The sequence below is a fragment of the Lacerta agilis genome, chromosome 11 (genome assembly GCF_009819535.1).
Source record: "Lacerta agilis isolate rLacAgi1 chromosome 11, rLacAgi1.pri, whole genome shotgun sequence".
Taxonomy (NCBI): domain Eukaryota; kingdom Metazoa; phylum Chordata; class Lepidosauria; order Squamata; family Lacertidae; genus Lacerta; species Lacerta agilis.
The window spans coordinates 45,179,882-45,194,145 of record NC_046322.1 but is presented as its reverse complement, the minus strand read 5'-3'; the positions used below and the strand labels follow the sequence as shown (position 1 = coordinate 45,194,145).

At 41.7% G+C, this 14,264-nt stretch overlaps 1 long non-coding RNA gene across 1 annotated transcript; it reads left to right on the top strand.

The window, feature by feature from the left end:
- The first annotated feature begins 8,204 nt into the window (after positions 1 to 8,204).
- LOC117055334 lies at positions 8,205 to 8,555 on the top strand. Its single transcript, XR_004427606.1, has 2 exons — positions 8,205 to 8,258; positions 8,495 to 8,555. It is a non-coding gene; the product is annotated as an uncharacterized LOC117055334 (long non-coding RNA).
- Positions 8,556 to 14,264: the final 5,709 nt, after the last annotated feature.

The window sequence follows — 14,264 nt, the reverse complement described above, 5'->3', positions numbered from 1 at the left end:
TTCCCAAGGTGTCATGGTGTCGCCTTGAGTGAGGGAGGGGTTGAAATAATTAACAGCCAGAGTCGTCTCGTGTTTGTGGGAGAGACCAAGCCATAACACAGCAGCCCCCTCCATGCCACCTCTACAGTGGCCTCTCAGCAAATAGGGGGCACTGCTGGTCTCCTGCCACTTCTCAGGGAGCAATGGCAGGGGCTGCCCTCTGGGGTCTCCTGGGTTCTTCACCTGCACAGCATGATTCATAGAGGGTCCCTTTCCCCAGCTGTGACTGCCTTTGGTTCCCTCTTCAGCTGCTGGGTAAGGTTAATTTGACGCAAACACCCAGTTCACTCACTCCTTCCTCCCGGGTGGGGGGAGCATTATGTGGTTCTCCTGGATGAATGGAAAGATGCTTATGAAATTCACTGCATTTCTATTGGGTCCATTTTGAAGGATACCTTTGGCTTCACAGGTTAGAGAGATGTGTTTTCAGAAAGAAATATTTATCTGGTAACAAAATCTACTTCAAATACATCAATTCTAATAGAATAATAATAATTTTTTTAAAAAAATTATATCCCGCCCATCTTGCTGGGTTTCGCCAGCCACTCTGGGTGGCTTACATCATATATAAAAACACAACAAAGCATCAAACATTTAAAAAACCCAAAATATCCTATACGAGCAACAAACAAACCAATAAATCAATAGAAACCAATAATAACAACAATAAGAATAACACACAGTTTACAGTTATACCCAAATTAAAATAACCACCAACCCCAACTAAACATTTAACCAACATCAACCCAACAAAAACAAAACAGAGCAATCAAAATTAGAAATGTTAAAAACATTTTAAAACATTTTAGCTACAGTAGTTGCCCCAACTGAAGAGTGCATGCATGAATAAGTAATGTTGGGATTTCCAAATCTGAATAAAGAATGACCTGACTTCTAGCTTTGATGATGTTGCATCCTGATGGCACATGTTTTGGCGATCCTATGACGCATACTTGGTACATATACCCTTCCCCCACTATGATATGCACCTCTGATGTTATTTGTTTATTCTTTGAGAACATTACAAAGCCTAAAGAATGTCTTTCTTGTGTTCAGTACTCCTCTCCCTCCACAAAAAGTACAGAGATCAATATATCAGCTTTGACGTCATTTCTTACGATGTTATGAAGGGTTGAGCATTGATATTGTCATGATTAAGAATGAAGTACAACAGAAGCCATGTTGAAAACATGAAAGAAGAAAGCACATTTGAGTAAAAAATATTGGGCTTTGTGGGATTTCTTTAACCCAAAAATTTTAAAGTCACTTTAAGTAAGAGGAGATTTATATTCTGATTCAAGTTCCCCTTAGCTAAAAAATGAATTACATCTGCAATACAATATGCTAAACTATTTTATGGCAGTGAAATTACTGACAGCTATTGCCCAAACTGCTATGATGCCACTCACTGAATATTCATGGATCATTTGAATGTTGAGAGAATGAAGCCATCAACAGGATGCTTGAAAACAATGCAGCTCCCGTGAAGAAAATGAAAGGTCAGTTTTATTAGAATGAAAATGTCACCACACAGGTCCTACAGAAAAACAAGTTTTGTGGGGAGGCAGATGAATGAGGGCTTGGAAAGACAGGGGGAAAGGGGACCTAGAAATGGGAGACAGGAAGTCCAGAAGCAGAGTGGTTGGAGAAAGGGGACAGAGAGAGCAAAGGAAAAGAAGTAGTGAATGAGTGAGTGAAAAAGACAGAGGAATGTAGGGTGATTACAATGCCTTTATTGATTCATGAAGATCACCCAGGACCTAAGCAAAGGGCTAAGCTGCAAGCAATGTGATGGGTGTAGAGCTACTGTAAGAGGTCTGGAATTTGGCTCACAGCAAGGGTAGTATTTTTCTAAAATATATTTTTATTAAAGATTTCTTATTTTACAAAAAATACATGCATTGTCTCTTTTTTCAAGCTGCGTTTTCTACAGATCTGTTTCATTTGTTGTGAGAAGTTAGGTTAGGAAGAAAAGGCCGAAAGAGGGAGAGGGGGGAATGGTAAGTGGGGTGGGGTCGGGTGGCAATGCTTCTATTCTTCTACTTAGTGTATGTGTGGGGTTTTGTGTCAGCATCACTTGTGTGGGATCTCTTTACTATTTGCTTGTTGTATTTCTTTCATGGTGAGAGAGGCTGGGGGTGGCCTAAGGAGTGGTTGGTTGTCTTTGGCTGTTTGTAGTGAAATTTGTTTTTTTGTATGAGTGGGGTGGGTGGGTGTGTATGGATCAGGTTAGCCAGATTGATTTGTATGCTGTTGGCTGGTTCTTGTTGTTGTCTTGTTGAACTGTGTATGTGATAAAGGGTAACCATACCGGGGTGAAGGTGTCTTCTTCTATTTGTCCCCATGTCAGTTTCAGTTTGTTGGTTAGTTTTCCTAATAAGGTTGCTTCGCATACTCTTTGAGAGTAGGTGGGTTATGAGCTCTTTGTGATATGAGTGGGCATTATTATCTTGGAAGGTGTTTAGTAGGGCCAGTTCTGGATAGGGCCAGTTCTGCATATTTCTTGTATGATTGATGTCCAGAAGAGTTGGATTTCAGGACATTTCCACCACATGTGGAAGTATGTGCCTGTGGAGGTGCATCCCCTCACTCTAAAACTCACAGGTAGTACCTAACACCACAGAAACTAATTCTAATACACAGCAGGGGAAGTTGAAGAAAGCAAGACACAGAACAAAGGGCTGAAAAGCATTTTGAGAAATGATGGGTGGAGGAAACAAGGATGGTAAGCTTTTACAACAGTCTTATGGGGAAATCACAGTCAATTATTATTACTATTTTAATCCTTCTATGTAACTTTGAAAGGGTCAGGATCCTGATCCAGATCTAGACCTGGAAATTCAGAGCGGACAGCAAGACCCCGAGGTGGTAAGAGGAGGTTTCATGTACCCTCTGCTTTTGTGATTACAGTCCATGAATGATTGCCAGTCTTCCGCGATAGTTAACAAAAGAATCAGAATGCCTTACTCTGCATTGCATTTATGTGTTTTTAGCCAAAATAAATACAATTCAAAAACATCATGAATAAAATTAGAAATGTATTGGCACAAATGTGTTTCCCATCATTGTCATTTAAGTATAGGCAATGTTTGAAGGTTGTTGTTTTTGTTGTTTTTGAAAGGCGACATAGAAATAAAAAAGGAATAAATTAAACATGACATTCTGATATTCTTTTAGGGTTTGCTTTCTTTTAAAAAAGTAAATCTTTACATTTGACATTGTTTAACTTAGATTAACCCACTTACAAAATGTGAAAAGGAAAAAATTGACATACTGTTTCAGAACTGTGAAGCTACATCATCAATAACTAAGTTAAAGTATACTTTCTATATTACACTTGTACATTACTAACCATTATATTGTACAATGCTGCATATCCATATATATTCATAAGTGTACAATAAGAGCACAAATATTTAAGGTACTTCATGCCACTGTTTTTAAAGGCTGAATGGTACAGTATTTGAAATTTTATTATACTGCTAGTCAGTGATAATCTAGACATCTCCTGTCAATAGTATTAGGACATTGCCATAATTCCATTTTTTTTAATCACTTGTGCACAGTAACCCTGAAATTTGTTGTTAGTTGCCTCAGTTCACATGTGTACAAGACATGCCATTCATATGCAAAAAAAAACCACAGACATTTTGATGCATATGCAGACATCCATCCAGTTTCTTTTTCAGCAGTGTTTTACCACAAAAATGAAAAGCATTCTGCCCTCACCCCTATAGAAAGGCTTTTTGCCTCTTGTCTTGAGCTGACTTGGGTTTTTTTTAAGGAAGTTTACAACTCATCTTAAACCTTTTTTGATGTGGTTACTGTTTGGTATCTTATTACTGATTGGTTTCATCTGGTCTTCATTTTTTATCTTTGTGATTAATTGAGGAGGACTGGAAGATCCACTTTTTGTATAAGAGTACTCCTAAAATGGAATTATGATGGGCAGGATGAATCTCATCCACATTATAGACTGTCCAACTGTCAGGAGTCCAGGTTACCAGCTTGGTAACAAAGTAAGTGTAGGTAATTAAAAAGGAGGGTTTATGGCAAAAAACAGATAGCTCCGGACAGCTCTAACCAAACCGCTGGCATTATCACTGAAGATGACCCTTCTGAAGACTCCTTCTGGTTCCTACTGAAGATATTGAACTTCCACACCTTACGTCTCTTGTTTTGCTTCCATCAACAGCCTTCTCATTCGCTGACTCTTCGGACTTAGTGGATCAGCTCCAATCTCTTCCTGTTCCGCCAGACTGTCTCTGTGTCTGTTTGAGCCTTTTTGAGCTTCCTGAGAGCTTTGGCTGTGTTCCAGCCCGCTCTCAGTTGTTTCCTTGGCAACAGGCATTCCAATGTTGGCACTGACCGCTGTTCCACTTGCATCAAATCTAAACCTCCCTGCTCTGCAGCCAGCTGTAAAGTTCCATGAGGATATGGCTTATTCCTGACACCAAATGAGTGTTTGGAAGGTATTAATAGTTGATGTTTTTAGTGGTTGATGTTTTATTGTGTTTTTAATATTTTGTTGGGAGCCACCCAGAGGGGCTGGGGAAACCCAGTGAGAAGGGTGGCTTCTTCTTCTTCTTCTTCTTCTTCTTCTTCTTCTTCTTCTTCTTCTTCTTCTTCTTCTTCTTCTTCTTCTTCTTCTCCTCAATATTATGCTATCTGAGAAGGGATGAACACCCACATATATGCTCCTCTCCAGAGCGCCTTTTGATTTAAGGTATTATTTGCTTTGTTCTTTGTTACTCTGCTATCCTTTGGACCACATCAGTGAGGCCAAGAGGGGGTGGGTCTTGTCATTTGGACAGCTCAGGACCTCCATACACATTGCTAAGGCTTGCGCCGCGAGAGGTCACTTTAGTGTTGCTAATGCAGATGTTTGACTTCACCCTGGTTGGGGCAGAGGAAGGGGGTGCTGTGGGTGTGGGTTGCCCCGTGTGTCACCACTGAGGGGGGTGACAAAATGCCGGGAGGAACTCACTGCAGGGCCTGCAGTGCACCCAAGCCACAAGACATGTGGTGGCTTAGGCGTGTGCAGGCTCTGTGCTGCCCAAACAATCTGCCTGCTGCCTCCCCCCCCCCAGTTGTAGGGCAGCTGAGTGGGAGGAGGCAGGCAGACTCCAGAGGGCCTGTCGTGCACCCTGCCCCTATGGACAGCTCACCCTGCCCCTGGGTACGCTTCTCCAGGCGCCCGAGCAGCTTCCTCTGCCACTGACCCCCGTAGAAAACACTCCATTGTTACACACAGGTACCAACAACAAAATCAGTTTGCTATTTTCTAAAAATGCTGTAAAACTAATTTCCTGAAATTGTCCTTTCCCCACAAAAGAGGTTTCTATTTTTTAATATTGCAGTTGTTGTATAAGGGATTGGTTATTTTGAAAGGAATGTAATTGAGATGAATAAGATCTTGCAATGCAGAAACAAAGTAAATCATCAAACCATCAATTCTAGCACACGGGAAGCCACCTAAATTACATAATTTGGCGTCTGAATGATTGGCATTAGTAATTGTATTATAATTTGGCATTATTATCATGAGGCTACCATTGGATTATTGCAATTGAAAACTAATAAAAATTATTGTCTAAAATAAAGAAAGAGGTTTCTGTTTTTATGCTGCTTTTCCATTTCACATCTCTCCTGTTTTCTGCAGCTTTCCCTGCTTCCTGCTTCCACATCTGAAAAGGACCTCATGAGAAAAATTACCTGTTGGTGTCCTCCTCTAAGCTTTGACTGAAGCACATAACATTGGGGAGGCTAGCCTGAGACTGGTGCACTCATCAGTTCTGTTTCTTTTACCTTAACAACAGAAAAAAAACCATTCCACATTCATTTCTTTAAAAGTAAAAATGTTTCACTTTTTAAAAAATAATAATGACGAAAGCCTGTCGGACACACAGTGGGCAGTGTCCCCATCTTAGCTTGCAAGAAAACCCAGCTGAGGTCATCATGGGGTCTCCAGGAAACATGGGCACTCAAGGAGACTGTAGTGGACTGACCACTGGATATAAGTTTGTAGAATGAAAGGATATCCACAAGCACTCCTTAGTTGAGTTGAAAGTAAGGAAAGGTGCATCAAACTCCCTGCACCCCACCTATAAGAATTTCTCTGTGGTTTTCTCTCTCTCTCTTACTGGAGAATGGGGGGGGGGAATACACCGCGGGGAAAATTTGTGGCACAGCACTGCACCAAACTTTGCACCTGGGGGCAGACTGGCAGATGAAACTATTAGATTATGCAGAGATGGCAAGATTGACGGGGGAAACAAGAAATCAGAAAGATCGTAACTTCAATAGAGATTGGGGCAAATATAGATTGTACTTACAAGAACACTGCAAACACCTGAACTCTTTGACAGGCTTTAAATGACCCCTGCTATGTTACCAAGACTTTGGAAACGATGGAAAACTGAAATTTGGATGAACTATAATATGCAGTTGATATGGGTTTTTAAGGAATCCATGGAGGTGAGGAGGGAAGTCCTAAGAATCTTGTTTTATTTGCAACGTTTCTAAGAATGTTAATTGTGTGATTGATTTTGTAAAACCAAATACAAACTAATTTTAAAAAAAAAGCTTTGCACCTGGTTCCAGGTCCCCATTCTTGCCAAACTCTATCCTTAACAGATTGATCTGGATTCTTGCATATGCCATGATGCATTGATACCAATTTGCTAAAAGAATAAAAATGCTGCCTCCATTCTTCTAAGTGCAATGTGTTGGTGTCTCACCCCACCCCCTCCCCAACCTTCTGTTGCCAAGGAATTAATTTCAATTTTCTACTGTAAACCTCTTTTGTAAATAATTTATCCTTGTAGTTTCTTGGAGGCCCTACCAATTCGCTGACCTCTTGTGCCTTGTAGTTCTGGATGTAATTAGTTTTGACAAGCTTTCAGACTAGAGATTAAATAGAGCATGCACACTAGGAAACTGGGTAGCGGCATTTCTTAGGAAATAGTTCCAGACTTAAGATCTCAATTTCAATTATTAACTGTGTGAAATCTCTGTCTGTCTCCCTCCCTCTTTCTCCCCTCCCCGTCTCTCAGAGAAACAGTACAACCACTTTTATGGTAGACATAGATTATAAATATGGATCCATCTTACAGTGGCTTGGCAGCTGTCATTCATAAACCAGAGTATTTCAACAGGGTGGATCCTCCTAACAGAGGGACCATGTTGTGCTCAGCCATGGAACATTTTCTCCAACCGGCCTGAGGGTGGTGCCATGGCTGCTAATGGCCTTAAGCCAATCAGCAGCATGGCAGGGTTTGGGGTTGGGGGCTTATATTCCTGGCAGCGTGGCGTGGGGAACTCCTCTTGCTTCGCACATTAATTAGGTCATCTATGGCCTTGCTTTGGACTTCGGTTGGTTGTCTGTTTTGGAACAGGGGCCGAGTAGGAGTTTTTTCTATTGTGGCAGATTGGCTATGGCCACTTGGTTTTTGCCAACTCCTTAGCAATTGTCACAACTTTGTAAGATTTGGCGGTTAGGCATTGGTTTAAGGGAATATGGGGAGGGGAGGTCCGGCCATCACGTGCCCCTCCAATTAAAGGGTATTCCGTTAAAGGAGTCCAGGGGCCTGGGTCTTGTCCAAAGCCCGAGAGGGGTAAGGGCCATACCAGGACCCAGGAATTCCAGGGGTGAGCACCAGTCAATACACATTGATGAAGCTCCCTCTGCTGGTTGTTTACCCTTCCAGGCTTCCTGCAGGGTGGACAGGAGCCAGATATAGTTTGATACCAATGCCTAAGCCAATACCAGTCACACTTGTGTAATTTTTCAATAAAGTTGTGGCCAAAATTTGCCCATTAACGTTTAAATTTAATTCTGAGTCACTTTGTCTTTATTTCCATTGGGGAGGTGTTTTAGGGCTCGAAGCACAACAAGTTGATTTTGACCCACTGAAATAAAGAAAAGTTCACCAGCTCCTTTATTTAACAAGCACAGTACTCCAATTGATTTGACGACTGGACTCTTATGATCAAAGCGGAGATCCTTTGTGATGTAGAGAAGACTGGGATGTTAACATCACCAGAATGTATTAAGTCATTTCCGCATCATCTTAACCACATTATGACATCACTAGCTTTTCTTTGATGCTGTTTCCAGGTGTAAATACAGAACTGGGGTTGGGAGAGACTGGTAGCTCCCTGTATATATGAAATAATACATGATACAATTTAAAATGGCTGTTTGTGAATTCATAAATGTAAGTAATTGGAACAAAGCTCAAAACTCTTTTTTGTTGTTGTTGTTTAATTCTTCTGCAGGCTATACTCAAGTCCAAAAGGGACAGAACTTTGTGACTATTTTTGATAGTGTCGAGTGGCCCCTCATCTTTGGGCATTTTGGAGCAGATGGGGACATAGGGACATAGCTGTACAAGCCGAATCTGCTACTTCTTTAATATAATTTCCTAATAATGACTTTTTTCTTCCTTCATAGAAAGATCCACATATCCTCTATGAAGCAGCGGGTAGAAGAAACAATGGCAGTGGCAGCTTTTTTTAAAAGAGAACATTCACAAACATGAAGACTTTGTGTGGGAAAATATGTCTTTCCAAATTCAAAAGAATGAGTATTTGGAACATTGATCGTTCTGCTGTGCCTCTCTATAGCTTTTCATATAGTCCCACAAATTTCAAATGTGTTTAATGAATCAGGAATGGAGCTAAATGAAAGAACCTTTTTTGACTGAGAGATTAAAGAGAATTTGCAATTCGTTTCACAAAACAGTAAGAACATCAAGGAGTACTCACAACAACTGCCAGTGCCTCTTGGGATCAAATAATTTGGAAGCATGAAGTGGCCAAAGAACAAGAGAGGAAGCAATTTGCAGGAAGGAGTTTGCTACTTTACAGTGATTTACCAGGGAGGACCTGGTTGGTGGCAGCGGGACAGCGGGACAGTGGTGGCACAGGGATCAATAGTCCGTTAAACGACCGGGGACCCTGTGTGAACGCCACACAGGCCTTTGGTTGACCTGATGGACATCCTATACCCTTTTAAAATGTGACTCTTTGGGGGAGGGTATTATTGGGTTATTGTTTCTATTTTGATTTTATACATTGTGATCTTTTCTATGAACTGCCCTGAGACCTCCAGGTATAGGGCAGCATATAAATTCAATAAATAATAATAACAATGATGATGATGATGATGATGATGATGATTTCTGAAGAGTGACTAAGACCAGAGACATTGTCAGGTTTAAGAGGGTCCTGGATGAGATATATATCTGTGGACAGGATATGGCTCTCCTCCGTGGGTCCTGCCACTGTCAGATTGGAAGGTCCATAAGAAGGTGGGCCAAATAAATAAAACCAGGTAGGCAGAGGTACCAATCAGGGAACTACCAATAGCTATTGATAGCAGAAGACCTTCCTTTACAGCACAGAAGCCACAGGAAATTAGTCCCATCTTTGGCTCAGGGAAATCAGCAAACCAGGGCATATCAGGAATTAGGAGACTGGATACAAAGGAAGATATGGCTGCTGTGCCAATAATACTTGTCTCTGGAAGAAGGTATTTTGACAAAGTGTAGGTTGTCAGGCATGGATGAGGGCAGCTAAAAGCATGAGGGATCTTTTCCTACTTTGAATCTGGAAATATAGACCTGCAGTTCTGTACCAAGAAAAAGAAAAGCTCTTTCCGGTTCCCACAGGACTCACATTCTTTCTGCGGAGAGCATACATAGTTGAAACCCAGGTTTAAAAGAGATTTCAAGACAACTTTTTCCAGCAGTTTTCCTACACAGGGTGTCCAGGGATGGTCTCGGCTAACACAAAACAAAGACTCTGCAAAGCAGAAGGGGAAGTCTTGTCACTGCCAGTTATGTTTCCTGTCAATTTTGTGCTACAGTTGATTACTGAAAAATGGCACTGAGCACTGAGTGGCAGGAGTAAGAAACTGAGGAGAAACAAAGAAGCCCACCACAGGGGTGCTTCTCCTCCTCAAATCCCAGTTCTGGCTCTATTATTTTCTTGTGAAAATGCTGCAGGTTATGGCTCTCTTTTCCCTTTTTATCTTTTCTTTCCCTTTTTCTTATATAAAAAAGCATTATAATCAAGGAAAGGGTTTAGAAAACATCAGGGACCAATGTCTCTGAGTGGAGGTCCAGAGTCTTTCTCTTAAGGAGTCTTCTCATATTATTCTAAACACTGTTTTCTACTCCTTCCTGCACTACAGGAATAATATGAGACATCTGCAACCAGTATGTGAGAAGTCCATGCTCCCCATGCCAATATCACACTAGTTTGGGGGATGCTTGATGATGGTAAGCCCAAAGAGCCTCTGCTTGGGTTCTTATCACATATTAATAATGTGGTTTTTCAGTAGTGGGTTGCCAGACACAAAAGTTGTTGAGCTTTCTTTCCAAACGATGAATCCTGGATATGTATAGTGAATCCCAGACATATGGCAGCCCAATTGTGCCTCAGAACTGGCCCTACCATCAGGCAGAGTAATGCCTACCATTAGAACAAATCATCAATTGTTTCATGTATCATTATTATTATATTATTATATTATTATTTTTTATTCCCAGAGAGAAAGCATTGTGGGATATTCTTCCTTAGGTGCCAAAATACTTCAGTAAGCTTTGTGTACAATGCACTTTAACCTGGTGGGCAATGCTGGTGGAGCAGAGAGAAACAGACTAACAGAAAAAACAAAAACAAAAATAGCCTGCTGGATCAGGCCCATCTAGTCCAGCATCCTGTTTGCAGTCTGGCCAACAAGATGCCTAAGGGAAGCCCCAAAGCGTCTCAGCAACACTTTCACCACTTGTCATTTCCAGCAACTAGAATCCTGATGAATACTGCCTACAACAACGAAGGTAAAACACAGAAAGTTTGGCTCCACCAACTCCAGGCTTTGGCCCTGTGCACAACTGGCTTTGTTCCCACCTGACACTAGCATGCGACTCCATGGGCTACCCCCAAGGGAATGTCCTCAACAGAAGAAAAGTTGTCCATCCCTCTGCTCCTCCTACTAGATCCTCCTGTCAGGACATGCTGTGGTGAGCACTGCTGCACATCGGGTGATGGAGCAAGACAAGAGCCATGAATGCCTTGCCTTCTCCTTTAGGTGGAGATATAGGGTCAAGGTACACAACACGTTGAAACCAATATGTCGTAGCCAGGAAGTTGGATGGCTGTCGGGGCAGGATGGGTTACACTAGTAAATTTCCATGGGTGAAAGGGCTAGTGTAATGATCTCAGGCAGGCAAGCAAGCTCTTATAATAATTAATGAGTCTCTGGCAGTTTTATATTACGTTTATTTACAATTAACACCCAGAGAGCAGCTCCTAGCTTGCCGCACTTAGCTATAAGTTGGTCACTCTGAGTCCCCATCCCTTTCGGAGCATGAAGGGCGCCAAAGTCCCGTCCTTCCTCTCTTGTACTTTCATTGCATTTTAACCCTTTCAGCTCTTCTGGTTCGGGGAGAAGGTGGGTGAACTCCCCCCCCCCTCAAATGATGAACCATCTAAATGCTGCCTTCCTCCTGGTTGCATAGCAACCCCCTCAATACAACCTATCTCCTCCCCTACCTCTGCCTGCCAGCTTTCCTAGTGTGCTACTCTATCTGAGTCTGGAAACTCTTGATGAAGGGGGCCGAACTAACCCACTCCTGATCTGTTTGTGACTGCATTCCCTTGTCTCCAGAGTCGGACTCTGGCTTTCTCTGTACTCACATTCCTTCATCTCCAGAGTCAGACTTATCCCAGGTGTTTGATTCAGCCACATCCCTGACAGCTAGCCTTTGTCAAAATTGGAACTGCCTGTGTCTGATTTCATTTAAAAATAGAAAAGTTTTGATCATTGATGTCCCATATCCTTTATAGTATGGCCCTCAAATGGCAATGCCCAACATCAGGGTTGCAAACTATGAATGTGATGGGCTTCCATCCCTAAACAATATTGTTTCTTTTCCCACATACACATGTCAAACATCTTTTTCGTGGTTAAAAGGATGTGCCTGTCCAGTAAGAGCTTTTCAGTACTCACTTTGGGGATCATGGGGGGGGGGGAGAAGATCTTGAACTTCATTATAATGCTTTATAATTATAAGACTCAAGAGGCCTGAACTGAGGCAACGGATTGTTCTTACTCACATTTCACTGCAGAGAAAGGGAAACAGAGAGAATGCAAATGTCTTGCACCAAATTAAAAAGCCGCTGTATATAAAATTAAATTTAGCTCATCTTCTCAGCTGTGCCTGAGATGGTTAACCTCTCTTCTACAACTGAAGCAAATATCTTTTTAATGTACACCTCCCACACAGAAAAGCAAGTAATTAGAACCTACTATTGTGCAAAGCATGAAAATGTCTCACAAATCAAAGTGTCAAAACAAACATTATATTGGAAGTAATGAGGATGCTTGCATAATGAGTAACTTTCTATTATACCACTATTGTTTCTTGCCCCCCCTTTTTTTACTTAGAATGGGGGCTTAATTTGAACTGGGGTTGGAATCAGTGGCTTGCACCAGGAGTCATTTGGGGGCAGTGTCCAAGAAGATGATTATACAAGAAAACTTGTGTTGACAGATGGAGCAGAACCAGAAGGAGTGGAACTGGAGGGAACCAGCCAAAAGGAGGAAATAGAAGGGCAGTCCTTGCCAAAGACAAGCATAAGGTGTTTGCAGAGGCAGGAGAGAGAGGAGATTCCAGCTAAATATCAGGAATAACTCTCTAACAGCAAGAGCTGTTAGACATAGGACTCTCCTTCCTTGGAGCTATTTAAGCAGAGGTTGGATGGCCATCTGTCATGGATGCTTCAGTTGCGATTCCTGCATTGCAGGGAGTTGGTCTGGGTGACCCTCGGGCAGGGCCGGATTTAGGTTTGATGAGGTCCTAAGCTACTGAAGGTAATGGGCCCTTTATATGTCCCGCTGTCTTCTGTCAACAACAAATTGCCACTGTTTTTGTGTTGAATATATGCTATATGGTAATTTATGAACCTAATAGGTATCTAGAGCCATTTGCACATAACAGAATATGTATTTTTTCCATAAAATACATATTTTATGTAGGCACCCTATATATAGAAATGAGCGAACCAGTGATATTTTAGGGAGCAGGCTAGCAGGCGGGGCCCATTATTTACATCATAGGAGCCTAGACAACACAAAACACTGTTGCTGTATGTAGGTTTTATTTTATTAGTTTTTTATCTTATATTTTGGAAACGTACGTCCAGGTTTTTTTCCTTTATTTTTTGGGGGGTCCCCAATAGAGTGGGGCCCTAACCTATAGCTTGTTTAGCTTATACATAAATCCGGCACTGCCCTTGGGGTCCCTCCCAACTCTATAATTCTATGACTGCTCAGTCACCAGTCTGCATTCACATGGCTGTTGACTGGTTAGCAGCTTGTGGTGAAGCCCACGGATACCAACAGGCTACTCTGCCTCCAATGGTGGCTTGTATTCACAGCCCTACTCAGTTATTATCCTGCGGACATGCCTTGTCGCCATTCCTGCCCTACATGAGCACAAGTATGAATCCTAACAACCGGGGGAACCGAAAAGGGATCCTGCAGAAACAACAAACTAGCGAGGCATGTCAGTTTTGTTTTCTATGATATTTTGCAGGTCATCCTTAGAAAAGCAGCACTGCTCATCAATCCTCAATGGTCCATTGTGCAACAAAAAAAATAAAATAGAAAACAGAGAGCTTTGCAAGTCATAGGATGCATAATTCTACTTGCTCAATCAATTTTTCCCCCATTATTTCTGTTACTTGTCACATCCAATCAACATTTTAATACATATCTCCTTGAAGTATGTAAGCATCCTCATAATTCTCTCTGGAAACAAATTCTTTTGATTACTTTGCTCTTTTTTATCCACATGAAAGCATCATCCAAAAGACGGATAAAGAAAATCCTACACTTGACATTCACTTAGGTTTATTCCCCACTGAATCTCAGGCTCAACCTATGTGAATTACCACAACCTAAATTTATTACATAAAATAATGCTGATTTTTGTGTGTGTTTGTGTAAACATTGTTCTTGGTTCTAAGCACCTGTCAAAATAAAATAAAATCAGCTACAGACTGGGGTGAGCTTTCTTTAAAGAAAGTGTGTCCTCCATAACAGAGGGCACTTTTTGCGGTGCGACCTGGCCACCTGACCCGATGTTGTGGGTGGTAATCTGGAAGCAGCCACAACCCCCGATAGGTCGGTCCCATGTTGCTGGGGTGCAATC